At 51.3% G+C, this 20,118-nt stretch overlaps 1 protein-coding gene and 1 long non-coding RNA gene across 3 annotated transcripts in view; both read left to right on the top strand.

Moving 5' to 3' along the window:
- The window catches only part of LOC103468114 (IQ motif and SEC7 domain-containing protein 1-like), a 138,429-nt gene that overhangs the window by 31,816 nt on the left and 86,495 nt on the right, over positions 1-20,118 (top strand). The window lies entirely within an intron of this gene.
- On the top strand, positions 5,235-5,947 carry LOC145552324 (uncharacterized). Its single transcript, XR_014088334.1, has 2 exons — positions 5,235-5,315; positions 5,356-5,947. It is a non-coding gene; the product is annotated as an uncharacterized LOC145552324 (long non-coding RNA).

Raw genomic sequence — 20,118 nt, 5'->3', positions numbered from 1 at the left:
GGAACATTTAGCTTCTCCTAACCTTGTTCTTGGAGGCTGTGGTGTTTTAAAGACATTTTAAAGGTTTTACCGTTTAAATTTGATTTTTAGGACAATTCAGACGTTAATTGAAGATAAAATGTGGAAATCAGGATTTTGTTGCAGGTGTAAATGTGTAATTTAGATGATAAAAAGTTAACATTAAAGTTCACTAAGGTCTCATTTTTCTATTCCACATAAAACAGCAGAATTTGTTGAAGCAGTTTCAACATTTTATTGACAATAAAAGTTTCATATCCTTGCAGAATATTTGTCACAACAATCCTCACGTTCTCCTCCACTGACTGGGTGAATCAAACGCTTTTTAATCTGTACCCAGAATGCATTGCTGTAGTTTTACAGTAAACAGTTTAATTCAATTTTGGGTCATGACCGAAAGAACGAGGTCACGGATACAAGCGGCCGAAATGGGTTTCCTCCTCCGCAGGGTGGCTGGGCTCTCCCTTAGAGAGAGAAGCTCGGTCATCCAGGAGGGACTCAGAGTAGAGCCGCTGCTCCTCCACGTCGAGAGGAGCCAGTTGAGGCTCGGGCATCTGGTCAGGATGCCTCCTGGACGCCTCCCTGGTGAGGAGTTCAGGTCCCACCGGGAGGAGGGGAGACCCAGGACACCTGGAGGGACGATGTCTCTCTATGGCCTGGGAACGCCTTGGGGTTCCTGGAGGAGCTGGAAGAGGGAAGTCTGGGCCTCCTGAGGCTGCTGACCCCGAGACCCGACCCGGATCAGAGGGAGGGAGTTTAATTTAATCTACTGTACAGCTAACCTTTTAGTTAACGATTCCCAACACTGATGGTAGAGTTTAGCATGTTAGCATTAGCTTTTGCTAAATACCATGATGGTAAAGTGCTTTACTTAGGTTTATGATTGCTGCGTTAGCATTAGCGCAGCTAGCTTTTTGTTAGCAGCGCCCACCACTGATGGTAGAATTTAGCATGTTAGCATTAGCTTTTGCTAAATGCCATGATGGCAAAGTGCTTTACTTAGGTTTATGATTGCTGCGTTAGCGCAGCTAGCTTTTTGTTAGCAGTGCCCACCACTGATGGTAGAATTTAGCATGTTAGCATTAGCTTTTGCTAAATGCCATGATGGTAAAGTGCTTTACTTAGGTTTATGATTGCTGCGTTAGCGTTAGCGCAGCTAGGTTTTTGTTAGCAGTGCCCACCACTGATGGTAGAATTTAGCATGTTAGCATTAGCTTTTGCTAAATACCATGATGGTAAAGTGCTTTACTTAGGTTTATGATTGCTGCGTTAGCGCAGCTAGCTTTCTGTTAGCGGTGCCCACCACTGAACATCTAAGTTTAGGGATAAAGTCTCTCTAAAACCAGTGTGGCGGCAGGATTTCCTGTAGAAAACCAGGAAGTCGTACCAGATCGTTTCTTAATCGAGAGGTTTGGTTGTTTGAGAAAACGTCAGAATGAGTTCAGGAAGGTAAAGCTTGGTCTGCATGCGGGATTGGAAAAATGAATGTTGCGTGACAGTATTGCCTTGACTGCTGCGAACACAAACGCTCTGAGAGAGAGGAAGCAGATCATGATGCAGGAGGCAGCAGAGGAGCCTTTGTCCTCCCCGTCCGAAACACAACCATCTGTCATCCTTTGTCTGAAATAACTCAAACTGCTTCAGTGTAAAGTAAATTTTTTAAAACCAAACCTTTTGTTGGTCACTTTCAGAACCGACACTCCCAGGACATTTGAATCCGTTCGTTTTAATGTTCATGTATTTGTTTCATTGGGTTCTTATTAACTTAAACTTCCAGCTGCACTGAACTATATTGGATATGTTTTTCCTCAAGTTGATCATTTTGTTATAGGTTTTACGGAAAACCAGTTTAAAAATGTAAGTTTTTAATCTTCTCGTTACTCAGTTCTCCCGGTCGTGAGTTTCCCCCAGTGTGGGGCAATAAAGGGTATTTCTATTCTATCTTTATGCATCTATACATCTATCCAGTGGCTTAAACAGGTCTGACAATCATTGCGTAATTTTGATTTTATTTATTTAACCTGCTTTATCCAGGTAAGTTGAATTAAAACTCATACTTGCTGCTTTGGTTCCCTGCCGTTTGGCTTCGTTAATAAATTCACTGATACACTTTACATATGTTTGGAAATTGTAAATTAAAATCATTTTTGAGTTGTACTATTTTTCTTTTGACACATAAATATAACTAAGTATCCAATATTCCAGGTAATTTTACTGTTTTGTGCTGCTATTAGCATTGTTGGCTAGTTGACATTGTTCCTGTTAATTGTGGCCAACATTTTATTATACTTTTAATATAAAAAGTTAATCACAGCTTCAGAATTTGTGGCTGTAGTAATAAAATCATGTAGTTTTCTACAGTGTCATTAGCCGTTAGCCTAGCATTTCCTACTTACTTATTCTGCTTTGTGTTAGCATTTATCATAGTTAGCAAGTTTGCTTTGTGCTACTCGTCAAAACAATTTTTACGATATGCTGAAGTTATTAGTTAAATATTTGTGTTGATACCTATAAGTTTGATTTTAATGAAATGTGTGAGTTGTCTGGAGTTAGCGTCAGAACAGTTAGCCTTGCATGTTCTGCTGTGCTGTTACGTATTAGCATTTAGCCTTGCTAGCAAGCTAATAATAATCTCGTTAATTTTCCGTGGCATACAGTGCTGTTGTGTATGCATACATGTGAAAGTAGCAACACGTCTTAAATATTTAGGAATAAAATGTTTTCAGTCGGTATCAGAAGCCTAGTTAGCGTAGCGTTTCCTGGTTGAAGTTTGCTGATGCGGCAGCGCATCAGGATTTAGCATTAGTTCCGCTTTATTCGTTAATTTAGCGTAAGAACAGTGCCAACATTAAATGTTTTGTGTAGACAAAAGATTCTTTCTCTTCATTGATGTCTGCAGTTGGCATCAAAATAATTTGGTTTAAGCTATTCATGCTTAAGTCTGTTAGCACTTAGCTTTGCTTACAAGCAAACTATTGTTCTGGTTAATTGCTGCATTCTTTATGGAACAACTCTGTATTAATATACAAGATAATTTACTTAAAATTATTTTGTTTAATTTCAGCAAATTTGAGGAGCAGCTCAGATTTGCTGGTCTTGTTGTGATGAGTGGAATTCCTACAGTTAGCACCGGAGCTGTAAGGCTAGCAATTCACACTTTTAAACACTTTTGCTGCTTTTGTCATAGTTGCACTTGGTCATATTTATAGTATACATTATATTTATCCTAAACAGTTGCTTTGAGAATCTTTGATGTTAGCAATCGAAGTGTTAGCTCAGCATTTCCTGGTTTTATGCATTCCTGCTGCTATCGTTAGCATTTAGCTGCGTTAGCATGCTAGAAAAGTTGCTGACTTTTAGTGACAAACACAAAACCAAGAAATTATTTCACATCATGTTAATATACAGATAAGGTCATGATTTCAGTATTTGTGAAAGTAGCAAAGTAGTTTTTTTCCTGCAGTGATGAGTAAAATGTTTGCAGTTAGAATTAGCATTGTTAGCTTAGCATTTAATGCTTTTAGCTACTTCTGTTCTAATTTAGCTTTGTTTGCAGGGATCTTATTTCTGCTGTTTGTGGCATGCTGACATTTAGTTTGACAGATTAGATATCCAAATATTAGTAATGATATGAAATCACCTTTTCTCTATTTTTATCTTATTTTTCTTTATTTTATCATTTCATCTCATAAAGGACCGTTTGGTGGAAAACAAAATGAAGCAGCTGAAATTGTCCAAAGACACCTGAATGTTTTTTTTTTTTCTCCAGCCTGGTAAAATCGAGATTTTAACGTGATTTTAGAAATCGTTCTGTTTTCTTTGATCGGCGTTGCTGATCTCTGCAGCGGTTATTTAACCGCTTTCCTGCTGGCAGAAGGACAAATGATGCGTCCTCACACGTTCATGCCCTTTGAAACACGGCTGAATGAAACTGTGTGACGTTCCTTCAGTCTCCATGACAGGATTTCATCTCTGCAGCAGTTTGGCGTAGGAAGAGGCCAAATTCCTCCCCTGAACATCGACACTGATGGAATATCCTGCTGGGCACATTTTTGCTGAATAGTCAGAAAAGTCAAAAGTTTCAACAGCAAAAACTGTGGGAAGTGAAAATCCGTCTGCTGACGTCTGAGTCTGGTTCGTGTGGCTGATCAAACGCGCCAGCGAAGCGTTTGGACGTCCAACAGAGACTAGAAGTACAAAGTCTGACGTGATGCTGTCAGCAGATGTCCAGTGTTTGGAGGGACAGCGCCACCTGGTGATGGGGACATTTCTCTGGACATGCTGATTAATTACAAAAGGCCTTGTTATATCTGAGGAGATGAAAAGATTTTTATGGGTTTTGGTCTTTAATCGACTCAGAAATGACACTTTATATCATAAGAACTTTGTGAAAAAGCAGGTTTTTGGGTCTTTACCGTATCCACGTCTTGTTAACTTTATATTCTCATATTATCTAAAATCTGTCCACACAAAGGAAGCTCCTGGTGACGTTTGACTCCCAACAGGAAGTTGTGGTTGTTTGGAAGCAATCTGATTGGCTGACATGGGTTTTAGCCCTGCACTCTGCTGCCCCCTATGGGTTTGGCATGTCTAAAGCAGCGATCTGGGCAGATTCAAAGGGAGAGTTGTTGATTTTTATCAAACTCAGACTGTGTTCAAGGCCACAGACGGTCAGTAGAGGAGAAGGTGAGTTTTACTGTTCAGTGGATTTAAAATCCTCTGTGAGAGAAAAGTTAGAGATCAACGAAGGCAGAAGCATAACTTCATTTCTGAATACTAATTGATTATTTCCTGTTTTTTCCGCGTTCAAACATGTTTTTTTGGGTCTTTGACGGATTAACATGCTGGTAAAAGTGGGCGGTCCCCTCCAGCCTGCAGGGGGCGCTGCAGGCTGGAGGGGAGGACTGTGTGCCTGCAGGGGGCGCTGTGGGCTGGAGGGGAGGACTGTGTGCCTGCAGGGGGCGCTGTGGGCTGGAGGGGAGGACTGTGTGCCTGCAGGGGGCGCTGTGGGCTGGAGGGGAGGACTGTGTGCCTGCAGGGGGCGCTGCGGGCTGGAGGGAAGGACCTCCAGCCTGCAGGGGGCGCTGCGGGCTGGAGGGAAGGACCTCCAGCCTGCAGGGGGCGCTGCGGGCTGGAGGGAAGGACTGTGTGCCTGCAGGGGGCGCTGTGGGCTGGAGGGGAGGACTGTGTGCCTGCAGGGGGCGCTGCGGGCTGGAGGGGAGGACTGTGTGCCTGCAGCGCCCCCTGCAGGCTGGAGGTCCTTCCCTCCAGCCCGCAGCGCCCCCTGCAGGCTGGAGGTCCTTCCCTCCAGCCCACAGCGCCCCCTGCACCCTGGAGGTCCAGACCTTCAGTTTGGAGCAGATTCTCCTGCTAGTTTGCAGCGTCGACATCTGATGACATGGAGACACACATAATTATTTCATTTTAAATATTTGCTCAAAACTCCAAAGACAGCTGGATGAAAACATAACTACTGACGGTTCTGAAGAAAAACTGACTCTTTTCTTGTTTTAATAAGTTTTAAAAGTCGAACATGTTGATGGAAAATAAAATCCGGAATCTGAAAAAGGTTCAGCTGAGGGTTTATCATCATAACGTGATTTTCTGCTGCAGCAGCACAAAGGCTCTCCTGTTGGCTCCTTCCTCTCTGCTCAGATGCTTCTTCCTCGCCTCCTCTTCCTCCCTGCAGGTGTTTCTTTCATTTCCGTTTTCTTCTCTTTCTGTGTCCCATGGTGTAAATATCCAGATCATCCATTCTTTAGTCTGTTGACTTTATTCTTATGTAAATTATTTAAAAAACAGATGACAATGGATGAAATATATTATAAAAGTCTGAAGTGATCAGAGTGTTACGCGCTGATGAAGGTGATTGTTTCTGTGATGATGATGAAGGTGGTGAATGGTGAATTAAAAACTGATTCTAAAGGAATTTCCTGTGACGTCTGTTTTATTGTGAAGGATCATATTTATGAATATCAGCCGCATTATAACCATGTTTCTAATATTATTTGTCTGAATAGACGTACGTCTGATGCATAAAATAAAGCTTCAGTGTCGGTGAGGAGCGATAAATTACAATAAGTAAATATTTTAATACATCCTGCAGAGTTATTTCATGTGCTTCAATTAAATGTTTGATTTAATTCTAAAAGCTAATAATGATTCAGTCAATTACTTCATGTTTTAAATTCATTTAAACTGAACTTCACTCGTCAAACTCAGTGGGCGGGACTAGGGGAAACGCTGTCGTCTGATTGGCTGCTTCAATCAGCAACTCAACACAACTTCCTCCCGGTTTGCTGCGACTCTGAGGTCAATATTTTCACTGGAATGTGAAAATAATCACAACAAATTGCTGTAATTTATTTTTCACGAACTCTGGATGAACAGCTGGAGCCAGTGGAGGAAGCTGCCGCAGACATTAGCTCCGCCCGCTGGGTCCGTTATCTGCCGCAGACATTAGCTCCGCCCACTGGGTCCGTTATCTGCCGCAGACATTAGCTCCGCCCACTGGGTCCGTTATCTGCCGCAGACATTAGCTCCGCCCACTGGGTCCGTTAGCTGCCGCAGACATTAGCTCCGCCCGCTGGGTCCGTTATCTGCCGCAGACATTAGCTCCGACCACTGGCTAACGTCCGTTATCTGCCGCAGACATTAGCTCCACCCACTGGCTAACGTCCGTTATCTGCCGCAGACATTAGCTCCGCCCACTGGCTAACGCCGGCTAACGTCCGTTATCTGCCGCAGACATTAGCTCCACCCACTGGCTAACGTCCGTTATCTGCCGCAGACATTAGCTCCACCCACTGGCTAACGTCCGTTATCTGCCGCAGACATTAGCTCCGCCCACTGGCTAACGCCGGCTAACGTCCGTTATCTGCCGCAGACATTAGCTCCACCCACTGGCTAACGTCCGTTAGCTGCCGCAGACATTAGCTCCACCCACTGGCTAACGTCCGTTATCTGCCGCAGACATTAGCTCCACTCACTGGCTAACGTCCGTTAGCTGCCACAGACATTAGCTCCACCCACTGGCTAACGTCCGTTAGCTGCCGCAGACATTAGCTCCGCCCACTGGCTAACGCCGGCTAACGTCCGTTATCTGCCGCAGACATTAGCTCCACCCACTGGCTAACGTCCGTTATCTGCCGCAGACATTAGCTCCGCCCACTGGCTAACGCCGGCTAACGTCCGTTATCTGCCGCAGACATTAGCTCCACCCACTGGCTAACGTCCGTTAGCTGCCGCAGACATTAGCTCCACCCACTGGCTAACGTCCGTTAGCTGCCGCAGACATTAGCTCCGCCCACTGGCTATCGTCCGTTATCTGCCGCAAACGGAAGCCGTCTTCTGCATGCGGCTCGCTTTGGGTCCGATTGGGTCGCATTTAATTAGCAGCATAAACTCTACAGAAAATAAAAATAGGATTTTAGCAAAAAACTTGGACCTGCTGTGTGAATGTTTCTTAGTTTGGACATTAAAATGTGATGCGTACATTTCTGACCTCTGCTTTAGAAAAACCATCAGAAAATCTGTTTCATTTTGCAGATTTATGAGCATCTCAAACTTCATTATACAAAAGCTGCTATAAACTCATTTTACTCAATAACACGCTTCATGTTCCTACATACACTCAGAAACTAAACCAGCCTACAAGTCAAACCATCGCCAGCAGGACAGTTAAGTACAATTATGTATTTTCCAGTTTATAGCATAATCGAGTAATTATGTTGCCTTCAGTTGTTATAAATATACTTAAAAGAAATTTGATTTTGTAATTTAACGCCTTCAAACTGGGCGTCTGTCTCTTTAAGAAGCATCTCCTCTTCCTGACACTCCAGCACAATGCGTCTCTGTTATGCCGTTTGTAGCAGTTCTCAGGAGGTCAGCAGACACACAGCTCCACCAGGGGATTCCTAATGGCTGCTGCCGCTAGTCTGGAGGATCTGTGTGGGGAAGCCAAGGCGGCTTGGTGTGGAAATGGGCAGTTTTGTAATTTTCTGTGTGAACAGTGACATAAATTAGGTCTGAAATAAACCAAATTGATTCTTTGGTCTCAGTAAATGGCTTTAAAACGTTGAGGGTTTATCGAGCGGGAGATTCCTCAGAGCGCATCTGAGGTCAGCAGGAGGCTTTAATGTAATTAAGGTCTTAGAGAGCGGTCAGGAGGAGGTGGCAGGAGGCGCAGTGCTGCTGGCCAGAGGAGGATCTACGTCGGACCAAACCCACATCAGAACTTTTACCTTCACGCTGGAGCTACCTGGGTTTTTAACCAGTGGAGTGGACTTCCTTCATGCCCTAATGGAGACACAGGAAGTGACATCAGAGGCTCGTGGTTGACTCTTTATATTCAGACGCTTCCTGCTTCCTCACTGACCCGGTTCTGACTCGGCCAGGCCCAGTGGAGTCCTGATGACTGCAGCAGTGAGTGACAGAGAGAGAGAGCTGGTTTTTACCACCTTCTGCTTCTGGATGCCATTTTCTTACTGTCTGGTAAACAGGAAGCTGTTGAAACGAGCTTTACGCTGCTAGCTAAGCAGCTAATACTTTCTGGTAAACAGGAAGCTATTAAAACGAGCTTTATGCTGCTAGCTAAGCAGCTAATAGCTTTGAGCCAATCAGATGAGACCGAGTCTCTTCCTTATCCTGAGAACCTGAACCTGTTCAACCCGTCTGCATTTTGGTGAAATCAGTTTCTCTGCTAGCAGAGCTACTGATGCTAATCTGCGAGCTAGCAGAGCTACTGAAGCTAATCTGCGAGCTAGCAGAGCTACTGAAGCTAATCTGCGAGCTAACAGAGCTACTGAAGCTAATCTGCGAGCTAGCAGAGCTACTGAAGCTAATCTGCGAGCTAGCAGAGCTACTGAAGCTAATCTGCGAGCTAACAGAGCTACTGAAGCTAATCTGCAAGCTAGCAGAGCTACTGACGCTAATCTGCGAGCTAACAGAGCTACTGAAGCTAATCTGCGAGCTAGCAGAGCTACTGAAGCTAATCTGCGAGCTAACAGAGCTACTGAAGCTAATCTGCGAGCTAGCAGAGCTACTGAAGCTAATCTGCGAGCTAGCAGAGCTACTGAAGCTAATCTGCGAGCTAGCAGAGCTACTGAAGCTAATCTGCGAACTAACAGAGCTACTGAAGCTAATCTGCGAGCTGACAGAGCTACTGAAGCTAATCTGCGAGCTAACAGAGCTACTGAAGCTAATCTGCGAGCTAACAGAGCTACTGAAGCTAATCTGCGAGCTGACAGAGCTACTGAAGCTAATCTGCGAGCTAACAGAGCTACTGAAGCTAATCTGCGAGCTAACATAGCTACTGAAACTAATCTGCGAGCTAGCAGACCTACTGAAGCTAATCTGCGAACTAACAGCTACTGAAGCTAATCTGAGAGCTAACAGAGCTACTGAAGCTAATCTGCGAGCTGACAGAGCTACTGAAGCTAATCTGCGAGCTAACAGAGCTACTGAAGCTAATCTGCAAGCTAGCAGAGCTACTGAAGCTAATCTGCGAGCTAGCAGAGCTACTGAAGCTAATCTGCGAGCTAGCAGAGCTACTGAAGCTAATCTGCGAACTAACAGAGCTACTGAAGCTAATCTGCGAGCTGACAGAGCTACTGAAGCTAATCTGCGAGCTAACAGAGCTACTGAAGCTAATCTGCGAGCTAACAGAGCTTCTGAAGCTAATCTGCGAGCTGACAGAGCTACTGAAGCTAATCTGCGAGCTAACAGAGCTACTGAAGCTAATCTGCGAGCTAACATAGCTACTGAAACTAATCTGCGAGCTAGCAGAGCTACTGAAGCTAATCTGCGAACTAACAGCTACTGAAGCTAATCTGAGAGCTAACAGAGCTACTGAAGCTAATCTGCGAGCTGACAGAGCTACTGAAGCTAATCTGCGAGCTAACAGAGCTACAGAAGCTAATCTGCGAGCTAACAGAGCTACTGAAGCTAATCTGCGAGCTAGCAGAGCTACTGACGCTAATCTGCGAGCTAACAGAGCTACTGAAGCTAATCTGCGAGCTAACAGAGCTACTGAAGCTAATCTGCGAGCTAGCAGAGCTACTGAAGCTAATCTGCGAGCTAACAGAGCTACTGAAGCTAATCTGCGAGCTAGCAGAGCTACTGAAGCTAATCTGCGAGCTAGCAGAGCTACTGACGCTAATCTGCGAGCTAACATAGCTACTGAAACTAATCTGCGAGCTAGCAGAGCTACTGACGCTAATCTGCGAGCTAACATAGCTACTGAAACTAATCTGCGAGCTAGCAGAGCTACTGAAGCTAATCTGCGAACTAACAGCTACTGAAGCTAATCTGCGAGCTAGCAGAGCTACTGACGCTAATCTGCGAGCTAACATAGCTACTGAAACTAATCTGCGAGCTAGCAGAGCTACTGAAGCTAATCTGCGAACTAACAGCTACTGAAGCTAATCTGCGAGCTAGCAGAGCTACTGAAGCTAATCTGCGAACTAACAGCTACTGAAGCTAATCTGCGAGCTAATCTAGCGTAACGACTCGCCCAGATTAAAAGATCTCTGACTAACGGCTCCAGAGGGAAAGTCTTCTGTTTACATCTCTTTAAATTGTTTTTATTTACATAAAATTGTTTTTATTTACATATTACAGGCGGAAAATCCTGCAAACTTCATGCTAACATGTTTCAGCTTTTTCCAAAGTCTGTTTCCATGGATTATGTTTGCATTTTAAGTTATTAAATATTAAGAACTCTTTCCATAAACCTACATTGTTAACAACACGGCTATTGATTTAATCTGAAACATTTTTCATTTGAAAGATTTTAAAAATAAATAGAAACCTAACCCACTTAAAACGAAACATGAAATAAATGAATCTATAATAAAAATTATCAGCAAATTTAAAAACAATATATCTGGTAAATTCAGATAAAAGCAGTGTTTCAAAATAAAAGCCCATAAAAATCCATTCTTTTGTCGGCGACAAAATACATGAAATATTTCTGCAGCTTCTCAGATAATATTTAACAATTTATAAGATTATCTGTGACGGAACAAGCAGTTAATTATAAATATTTATTTCCAGGCTCATTAACCTCAAACACTCACAGCCATTTACAAAACAACAGGAATTTAAATATGAATAATTATTATTTTAACACAAGCGGTCATTGTCTGACCCATAAGTTCCTGCAACTCGGAATAAGAAATAATTTTTAAAAATCGTATTTTATCTGAGAAGTAGTTTTTAAAAGGTGCAGAGCCGCAGAATGAGCCATTTCAGCATCGTTATCTCAGCATGGAGGCTGAATTATGTCGTTACCTGAAGATGTTTTCTGACGGCGGCTCATTTGGTGTCTGTAATTAAGCATGGAGGCCATTTGTCTCCCTGCTAAATACTGCAAAGCATATTTTCCCCTTAGATATCCAGATAAATACATGATGCGTTATTTATACGTTAAATTACTATTAGTAAATGATCAATACCTCAAGGCTGAGGAGACAGATGGGGAGACGTTATGAAGGCTAAATTAAATCATCATTAAATCAGCCTGTTTTTTATTTATGTAAGTTGGTTTTAACAGTCAAACGTGTTGAAAAGGTTTCGTTTTCTCGCCAAACTTTTTGCGGCTTGATGATGTTTCTGTTTGTTTTCCTCCGTCGGCCTCTTGGCCGCCTGTGTGGCTGCGTGTTTCCAGGGCGCTCTGCCGACCCGGCGGCGTGTTTCCAGCCAATGAGGCGCTCTGCCGACCCGGCGGCGTGTTTCCAGCCAATGAGGCGCTCTGCCGACCCGGCGGCGTGTTTCCAGCCAATGAGGCGCTCTGCCGACCCGGCGGCGTGTTTATAGCCGATGAGGCGCTCTGCCGACCCGGCGGCGTGTTTCCAGCCAATGAGGCGCTCTGCCGACCCGGCGGCGTGTTTCCAGCCAATGAGGCGCTCTGCCGACCCGGCGGCGTGTTTCCAGCCAATGAGGCGCTCTGCCGACCCGGCGGCGTGTTTATAGCCGATGAGGCGCTCTGCCGACCCGGCGGCGTGTTTATAGCCGATGAGGCGCTCTGCCGACCCGGCGGCGTGTTTCCAGCCGATGAGGCGCTCTGCCGACCCGTCGGCGTGTTTATAGCCGATGAGGCGCTCTGCCGACCCGGCGGCGTGTTTCCAGCCAATGAGGCGCTCTGCCGACCCGGCGGCGTGTTTATAGCCGATGAGGCGCTCTGCCGACCCGGCGGCGTGTTTTCAGCCGATGAGGCGCTCCGCCGACCCGGCGGCGTGTTTATAGCCGATGAGGCTCTCTGCCGACCCGGCGGCGTGTTTATAGCCGATGAGGCTCTCTGCCGACCCGGCGGCGTGTTTCCAGCCAATGAGGCGCTCCGCCGACCCGGCGGCGTGTTTCCAGCCAATGAGGCGCTCTGCCGACCCGGCGGCGTGTTTATAGCCGATGAGGCGCTCTGCCGACCCGGCGGCGTGTTTCCAGCCAATGAGGCGCTCTGCCGACCCGGCGGCGTGTTTATAGCCGATGAGGCGCTCTGCCGACCCGGCGGCGTGTTTATAGCCGATGAGGCGCTCCGCCGACCCGGCAGCGTGTTTTCAGCCGATGAGGCGCTCTGCCGACCCGGCGGCGTGTTTCCAGGGCGCTCTGCCGACCCGGCGGCGTGTTTCCAGCCGATGAGGCGCTCCGCCGACCCGGCGGCGTGTTTATAGCCGATGAGGCGCTCCGCCGACCCGGCAGCGTGTTTTCAGCCGATGAGGCGCTCTGCCGACCCGGCGGCGTGTTTATAGCCGATGAGGCGCTCTGCCGACCCGGCGGCGTGTTTATAGCCGATGAGGCGCTCTGCCGACCCGGCGGCGTGTTTCCAGGGCGCTCTGCCGACCCGGCGGCGTGTTTCCAGGTCGCTCTGCCGACCCGGCGGCGTGTTTCCAGCCGATGAGGCGCTCTGCCGACCCGGCGGCGTGTTTATAGCCGATGAGGCGCTCTGCCGACCCGGCGGCGTGTTTCCAGGGCGCTCTGCCGACCCGGCGGCGTGTTTCCAGGGCGCTCTGCCGACCCGGCGGCGTGTTTCCAGCCGATGAGGCGCTCCGCCGACCCGGCGGCGTGTTTATAGCCGATGAGGCGCTCTGCCGACCCGGCGGCGTGTTTATAGCCGATGAGGCGCTCTGCCGACCCGTCGGCGTGTTTATAGCCGATGAGGCGCTCTGCCGACCCGGCGGCGTGTTTCCAGCCAATGAGGCGCTCTGCCGACCCGGCGGCGTGTTTATAGCCGATGAGGCGCTCTGCCGACCCGGCGGCGTGTTTCCAGCCAATGAGGCGCTCTGCCGACCCGGCGGCGTGTTTATAGCCGATGAGGCGCTCTGCCGACCCGGCGGCGTGTTTATAGCCGATGAGGCGCTCTGCCGACCCGTCGGCGTGTTTCCAGCCGATGAGGCGCTCCGCCGACCCGGCGGCGTGTTTCCAGGGCGCTCTGCCGACCCGGCGGCGTGTTTCCAGCCGATGAGGCGCTCCGCCGACCCGGCGGCGTGTTTATAGCCGATGAGGCGCTCTGCCGACCCGGCGGCGTGTTTATAGCCGATGAGGCGCTCTGCCGACCCGGCGGCGTGTTTATAGCCGATGAGGCGCTCTGCCGACCCGTCGGCGTGTTTCCAGCCGATGAGGCGCTCTGCCGACCCGTCGGCGTGTTTCCAGCCGATGAGGCGCTCTGCCGACCCGGCGGCGTGTTTATAGCCGATGAGGCGCTCCGCCGACCCGGCGGCGTGTTTATAGCCGATGAGGCGCTCTGCCGACCCGGCGGCGTGTTTATAGCCGATGAGGCGCTCTGCCGACCCGTCGGCGTGTTTATAGCCGATGAGGCGCTCTGCCGACCCGGCGGCGTGTTTATAGCCGATGAGGCGCTCCGCCGACCCGGCGGCGTGTTTATAGCCGATGAGGCGCTCTGCCGACCCGGCGGCGTGTTTATAGCCGATGAGGCGCTCTGCCGACCCGGCGGCGTGTTTCCAGCCGATGAGGCGCTCTGCCGACCCGGCGGCGTGTTTATAGCCGATGAGGCGCTCCGCCGACCCGGCGGCGTGTTTCCAGGGCGCTCTGCCGACCCGGCGGCGTGTTTATAGCCGATGAGGCGCTCTGCCGACCCGTCGGCGTGTTTCCAGCCGATGAGGCGCTCCGCCGACCCGGCGGCGTGTTTCCAGCCGATGAGGCGCTCTGCCGACCCGGCGGCGTGTTTCCAGGGCGCTCTGCCGACCCGGCGGCGTGTTTCCAGCCGATGAGGCGCTCTGCCGACCCGGCGGCGTGTTTCCAGCCGATGAGGCGCTCTGCCGACCCGGCGGCGTGTTTATAGCCGATGAGGCGCTCTGCCGACCCGGCGGCGTGTTTCCAGCCGATGAGGCGCTCTGCCGACCCGGCGGCGTGTTTATAGCCGATGAGGCGCTCTGCCGACCCGGCGGCGTGTTTCCAGCCGATGAGGCGCTCTGCCGACCCGGCGGCGTGTTTATAGCCGATGAGGCGCTCTGCCGACCCGGCGGCGTGTTTCCAGGGCGCTCTGCCGACCCGGCGGCGTGTTTCCAGCCGATGAGGCGCTCCGCCGACCCGGCGGCGTGTTTATAGCCGATGAGGCGCTCTGCCGACCCGGCGGCGTGTTTATAGCCGATGAGGCGCTCTGCCGACCCGTCGGCGTATTTATAGCCGATGAGGCGCTCTGCCGACCCGTCGGCGTGTTTCCAGCCGATGAGGCGCTCTGCCGACCCGTCGGCGTGTTTCCAGCCGATGAGGCGCTCTGCCGACCCGGCGGCGTGTTTATAGCCGATGAGGCGCTCTGCCGACCCGGCGGCGTGTTTATAGCCGATGAGGCGCTCCGCCGACCCGGCGGCGTGTTTATAGCCGATGAGGCGCTCCGCCGACCCGGCGGCGTGTTTATAGCCGATGAGGCGCTCTGCCGACCCGGCGGCGTGTTTATAGCCGATGAGGCGCTCTGCCGACCCGGCGGCGTGTTTATAGCCGATGAGGCGCTCTGCCGACCCGGCGGCGTGTTTATAGCCGATGAGGCGCTCCGCCGACCCGGCGGCGTGTTTCCAGGGCGCTCTGCCGACCCGGCGGCGTGTTTATAGCCGATGAGGCGCTCTGCCGACCCGGCGGCGTGTTTATAGCCGATGAGGCGCTCTGCCGACCCGGCGGCGTGTTTCCAGCCAATGAGGCGCTCTGCCGACCCGGCGGCGTGTTTCCAGCCAATGAGGCGCTCTGCCGACCCGGCGGCGTGTTTATAGCCGATGAGGCGCTCTGCCGACCCGGCGGCGTGTTTCCAGCCGATGAGGCGCTCTGCCGACCCGGCGGCGTGTTTATAGCCGATGAGGCGCTCTGCCGACCCGGCGGCGTGTTTCCAGCCAATGAGGCGCTCTGCCGACCCGGCGGCGTGTTTCCAGCCAATGAGGCGCTCTGCCGACCCGGCGGCGTGTTTATAGCCGATGAGGCGCTCCGCCGACCCGGCAGCGTGTTTTCAGCCGATGAGGCGCTCTGCCGACCCGGCGGCGTGTTTATAGCCGATGAGGCGCTCTGCCGACCCGGCGGCGTGTTTATAGCCGATGAGGCGCTCTGCCGACCCGGCGGCGTGTTTCCAGGGCGCTCTGCCGACCCGGCGGCGTGTTTCCAGGGCGCTCTGCCGACCCGGCGGCGTGTTTCCAGCCGATGAGGCGCTCCGCCGACCCGGCGGCGTGTTTATAGCCGATGAGGCGCTCTGCCGACCCGGCGGCGTGTTTCCAGCCGATGAGGCGCTCTGCCGACCCGGCGGCGTGTTTATAGCCGATGAGGCGCTCTGCCGACCCGTCGGCGTGTTTATAGCCGATGAGGCGCTCTGCCGACCCGGCGGCGTGTTTCCAGCCAATGAGGCGCTCTGCCGACCCGGCGGCGTGTTTATAGCCGATGAGGCGCTCTGCCGACCCGGCGGCGTGTTTCCAGCCAATGAGGCGCTCTGCCGACCCGTCGGCGTGTTTATAGCCGATGAGGCGCTCTGCCGACCCGGCGGCGTGTTTCCAGCCGATGAGGCGCTCTGCCGACCCGGCGGCGTGTTTATAGCCGATGAGGCGCTCTGCCGACCCGGCGGCGTGTTTATAGCCGATGAGGCGCTCCGCCGACCCGGCGGCGTGTTTTCAGCCGATGAGGCGCTCTGCCGACCCGGCGGCGTGTTTATAGCCGATGAGGCGCTCTGCCGACCCGGCGGCGTGTTTATAGCCGATGAGGCGCTCTGCCGACCCGGCGGCGTGTTTATAGCCGATGAGGCGCTCTGCCGACCCGGCGGCGTGTTTCCAGCCGATGAGGCGCTCTGCCGACCCGGCGGCGTGTTTATAGCCGATGAGGCGCTCCGCCGACCCGGCGGCGTGTTTCCAGGGCGCTCTGCCGACCCGGCGGCGTGTTTATAGCCGATGAGGCGCTCTGCCGACCCGTCGGCGTGTTTCCAGCCGATGAGGCGCTCTGCCGACCCGGCGGCGTGTTTCCAGGGCGCTCTGCCGACCCGGCGGCGTGTTTATAGCCGATGAGGCGCTCTGCCGACCCGGCGGCGTGTTTCCAGCCGATGAGGCGCTCTGCCGACCCGGCGGCGTGTTTATAGCCGATGAGGCGCTCTGCCGACCCGGCGGCGTGTTTCCAGCCAATGAGGCGCTCTGCCGACCCGGCGGCGTGTTTCCAGCCAATGAGGCGCTCTGCCGACCCGGCGGCGTGTTTATAGCCGATGAGGCGCTCCGCCGACCCGGCAGCGTGTTTTCAGCCGATGAGGCGCTCTGCCGACCCGGCGGCGTGTTTATAGCCGATGAGGCGCTCTGCCGACCCGGCGGCGTGTTTATAGCCGATGAGGCGCTCTGCCGACCCGGCGGCGTGTTTCCAGGGCGCTCTGCCGACCCGGCGGCGTGTTTCCAGGGCGCTCTGCCGACCCGGCGGCGTGTTTCCAGCCGATGAGGCGCTCCGCCGACCCGGCGGCGTGTTTATAGCCGATGAGGCGCTCTGCCGACCCGGCGGCGTGTTTCCAGCCGATGAGGCGCTCTGCCGACCCGGCGGCGTGTTTATAGCCGATGAGGCGCTCTGCCGACCCGGCGGCGTGTTTCCAGCCGATGAGGCGCTCTGCCGACCCGGCGGCGTGTTTATAGCCGATGAGGCGCTCCGCCGACCCGGCGGCGTGTTTCCAGGGCGCTCTGCCGACCCGGCGGCGTGTTTATAGCCGATGAGGCGCTCTGCCGACCCGGCGGCGTGTTTCCAGCCGATGAGGCGCTCTGCCGACCCGTCGGCGTGTTTCCAGGGCGCTCTGCCGACCCGGCGGCGTGTTTATAGCCGATGAGGCGCTCTGCCGACCCGGCGGCGTGTTTCCAGGGCACTCTGCCGACCCGGCGGCGTGTTTATAGCCGATGAGGCGCTCTGCCGACCCGTCGGCGTGTTTCCAGCCGATGAGGCGCTCTGCCGACCCGGCGGCGTGTTTCCAGGGCGCTCTGCCGACCCGGCGGCGTGTTTCCAGCCGATGAGGCGCTCTGCCGACCCGGCGGCGTGTTTCCAGCCGATGAGGCGCTCTGCCGACCCGGCGGCGTGTTCTGCCTTCGGAGCCTCGGACTGAGAAACGCCTGCAAGCCGCTGTGGATCGGCAGCCGCTCGTTCTGGAGAATCGGCACTGATTTATTTATTTTTATTGCTCCTCCAAGGACACGCAGCGGGAAGATTGTGCTTCTCAATCATCACCTCCAAGGAAACCATGGAAACCGGTTAATTTAAAGAGAGCAAACTGCATCCATCACTTCCCAAACCGAGGCATCACCTGGTGTTCTGCTGCCACCTGAAATCTCCTAAACATTTCAGAAACGAGCGCTGCAGAAAGACGGAGCTGTTTGTAATTGTTCTTCCAGGTATAAACATTTTCAAACCACATGTTGGAAAGACGGATTTTCAGCGAAACGTCGTCCTTCATGATGTCTGAGCAGAAACTCGTGTTGGAAACAAAACGTCCTCAGAAAGTGAACGAGGAGAAGCAGGACTGTGTCTGATGCTTCACATGGCAACGCTTCGAAAAACGAAAAATAAAACGCGCAGAGAAATAGCCGGGATGTTCGGCGTGCGAGGTGTCTGCGACCTTTGCCCTTTGTTCTGCCTGCGCTCGGCCGGGACCTGGATGCCTCCACACAGGTAGGCGACCCTCAGGCTCAGGCATCAGTTTTAACAAACTCATTTAACCGCATCTCCTTTTTCCACCATTTTTCAGACATGAAGTTTTATGATCAGATGAAATTATGGATGCCTGTTCAGACGTGGTTCTTTGTTTTACTGCCATGTTTTATATAAACTTCACATCTTTTCTAAAGAGAGAAGATGAGACAGATGGCAACGTTTCACACTCTAGTTTTACGAAACATCAAGTATTATATTTTTATTTCCAATTCTTTTGGATTCTTTGATCAGAGCTGCGTATCGTCTGCATAGCGATAAACACTCAACAAAATATGAAACCAGGAAAACGCTCCAGTTTCATGTAAGAAGAATATTTATGTTTTATATATAATTCTCTGGCTGAAACAATCATTACGTTACCCACGATGCACCTCTTTGCAGTTCCGCTCGTAGCTTAGCTAGCTAGTTTCTGTGCTTCCTGTAGCTCGGTGTGAGGTGGACAGACGCCACGGAGCAGGAATTGCTGTCAGTCCTTTGCTAACTGTGTGTGTTGTTACTTTTTTCCTGCCAGAAATTTGTTTAATTTGCTTTTAATCAATAATTCAAGTGTGGTGTTATGGCGCCCTCTGCGGGATTTCCTGTGGTACTGCATGCTCCTTTTCAGACCACCTCTATGTGTAGCTGTAGTTTAGCTTTGTGGTTCTTCATATGTACTTTTACATAGATATATAAATCCACAACATCATCTGTACCTTCATGTCCTGTATACCTGCTCCCCTCATCAATAAACAATGACCTTTGACCTCTTACTTCCGACTGGGGAAGATTCAGTTGATGAATCTGGTTGGTGAATCTGTTGGATGCACTCAGCGTCTGACCGTCGCTTCGTTCGACACGTCAACGTGATCAGGTGACCCAGCGGCAAGGCGTCACTCAGGCAGAGGTCAGGGGTCAGCAGGAACGACCCGAACCTTACAGGTTCATGGTCTAGTCAAAGTCCAGCCCTAGAGTCACGTTGGTCTGTTCAACAACATAAATGGAAACATTAATAACTGTGTCATACGACTTAATGCTGACAGAAAATCTGGGTGTTTTGATGAACTTTGACCTGAAACTTCAGAGCCACATAAAGACGGTTCCAAAGTGGGTCTTCTGCTTCTGACCAGAACCACGAAGATAGAGACACCACCCAATTCTACACCACCCAATTCTACACCACCTACTTCTACACCACCCTGTTCTACACCACCCTGTTCTACACCACCCTGTTCTACACCACCTGGTTCTACACCACCTTGTTCTACACCACCTGGTTCTACACCACCTAGTTCTACACCACCTGGTTCTACACCACCCTGTTCTACACCACCCTGTTCTACACCACCTACTTCTACACCACCTAGTTCTACACCACTGTTCTACACCACCCTGTTCTACACCACCTAGATCTACACCACCCTGTTCTACACCACCTAGTTCTACATCACCTAGTTCTACACCACCTAGTTCTACACCACCTAGTTCTACACCACCTGGTTCTACACCACCCTGTTCTACACCACCTGGTTCTACACCACCTTGTTCTACACCACCTGGTTCTACACCACCTAGTTCTACACCACCTGGTTCTACACCACCCTGTTCTACACCACCTGGTTCTACACCACCCTGTTCTACACCACCTGGTTCTACACCACCTAGTTCTACACCACCTAGTTCTACACCACTGTTCTACACCACCCTGTTCTACACCACCTAGATCTACACCACCCTGTTCTACACCACCCTGTTCTACACCACCTGGTTCTACACCACCTTGTTCTACACCACCTGGTTCTACACCACCTAGTTCTACACCACCTAGTTCTACACCACCTAGTTCTACACCACCTAGTTCTACACCACCTAGTTCTACACCACCCTGTTCTACACCACCTAGTTCTACACCACCTAGTTCTACACCACCCTGTTCTACACCACCTAGATCTACACCACCCAGTTCTACACCAC

The sequence above is a fragment of the Poecilia reticulata genome, chromosome 7, assembly GCF_904066995.2.
Source record: "Poecilia reticulata chromosome 7, P_reticulata-male-v2, whole genome shotgun sequence".
Classification (NCBI taxonomy): domain Eukaryota; kingdom Metazoa; phylum Chordata; class Actinopteri; order Cyprinodontiformes; family Poeciliidae; genus Poecilia; species Poecilia reticulata.
This window is presented reverse-complemented; position numbering and strand designations above follow the sequence as displayed.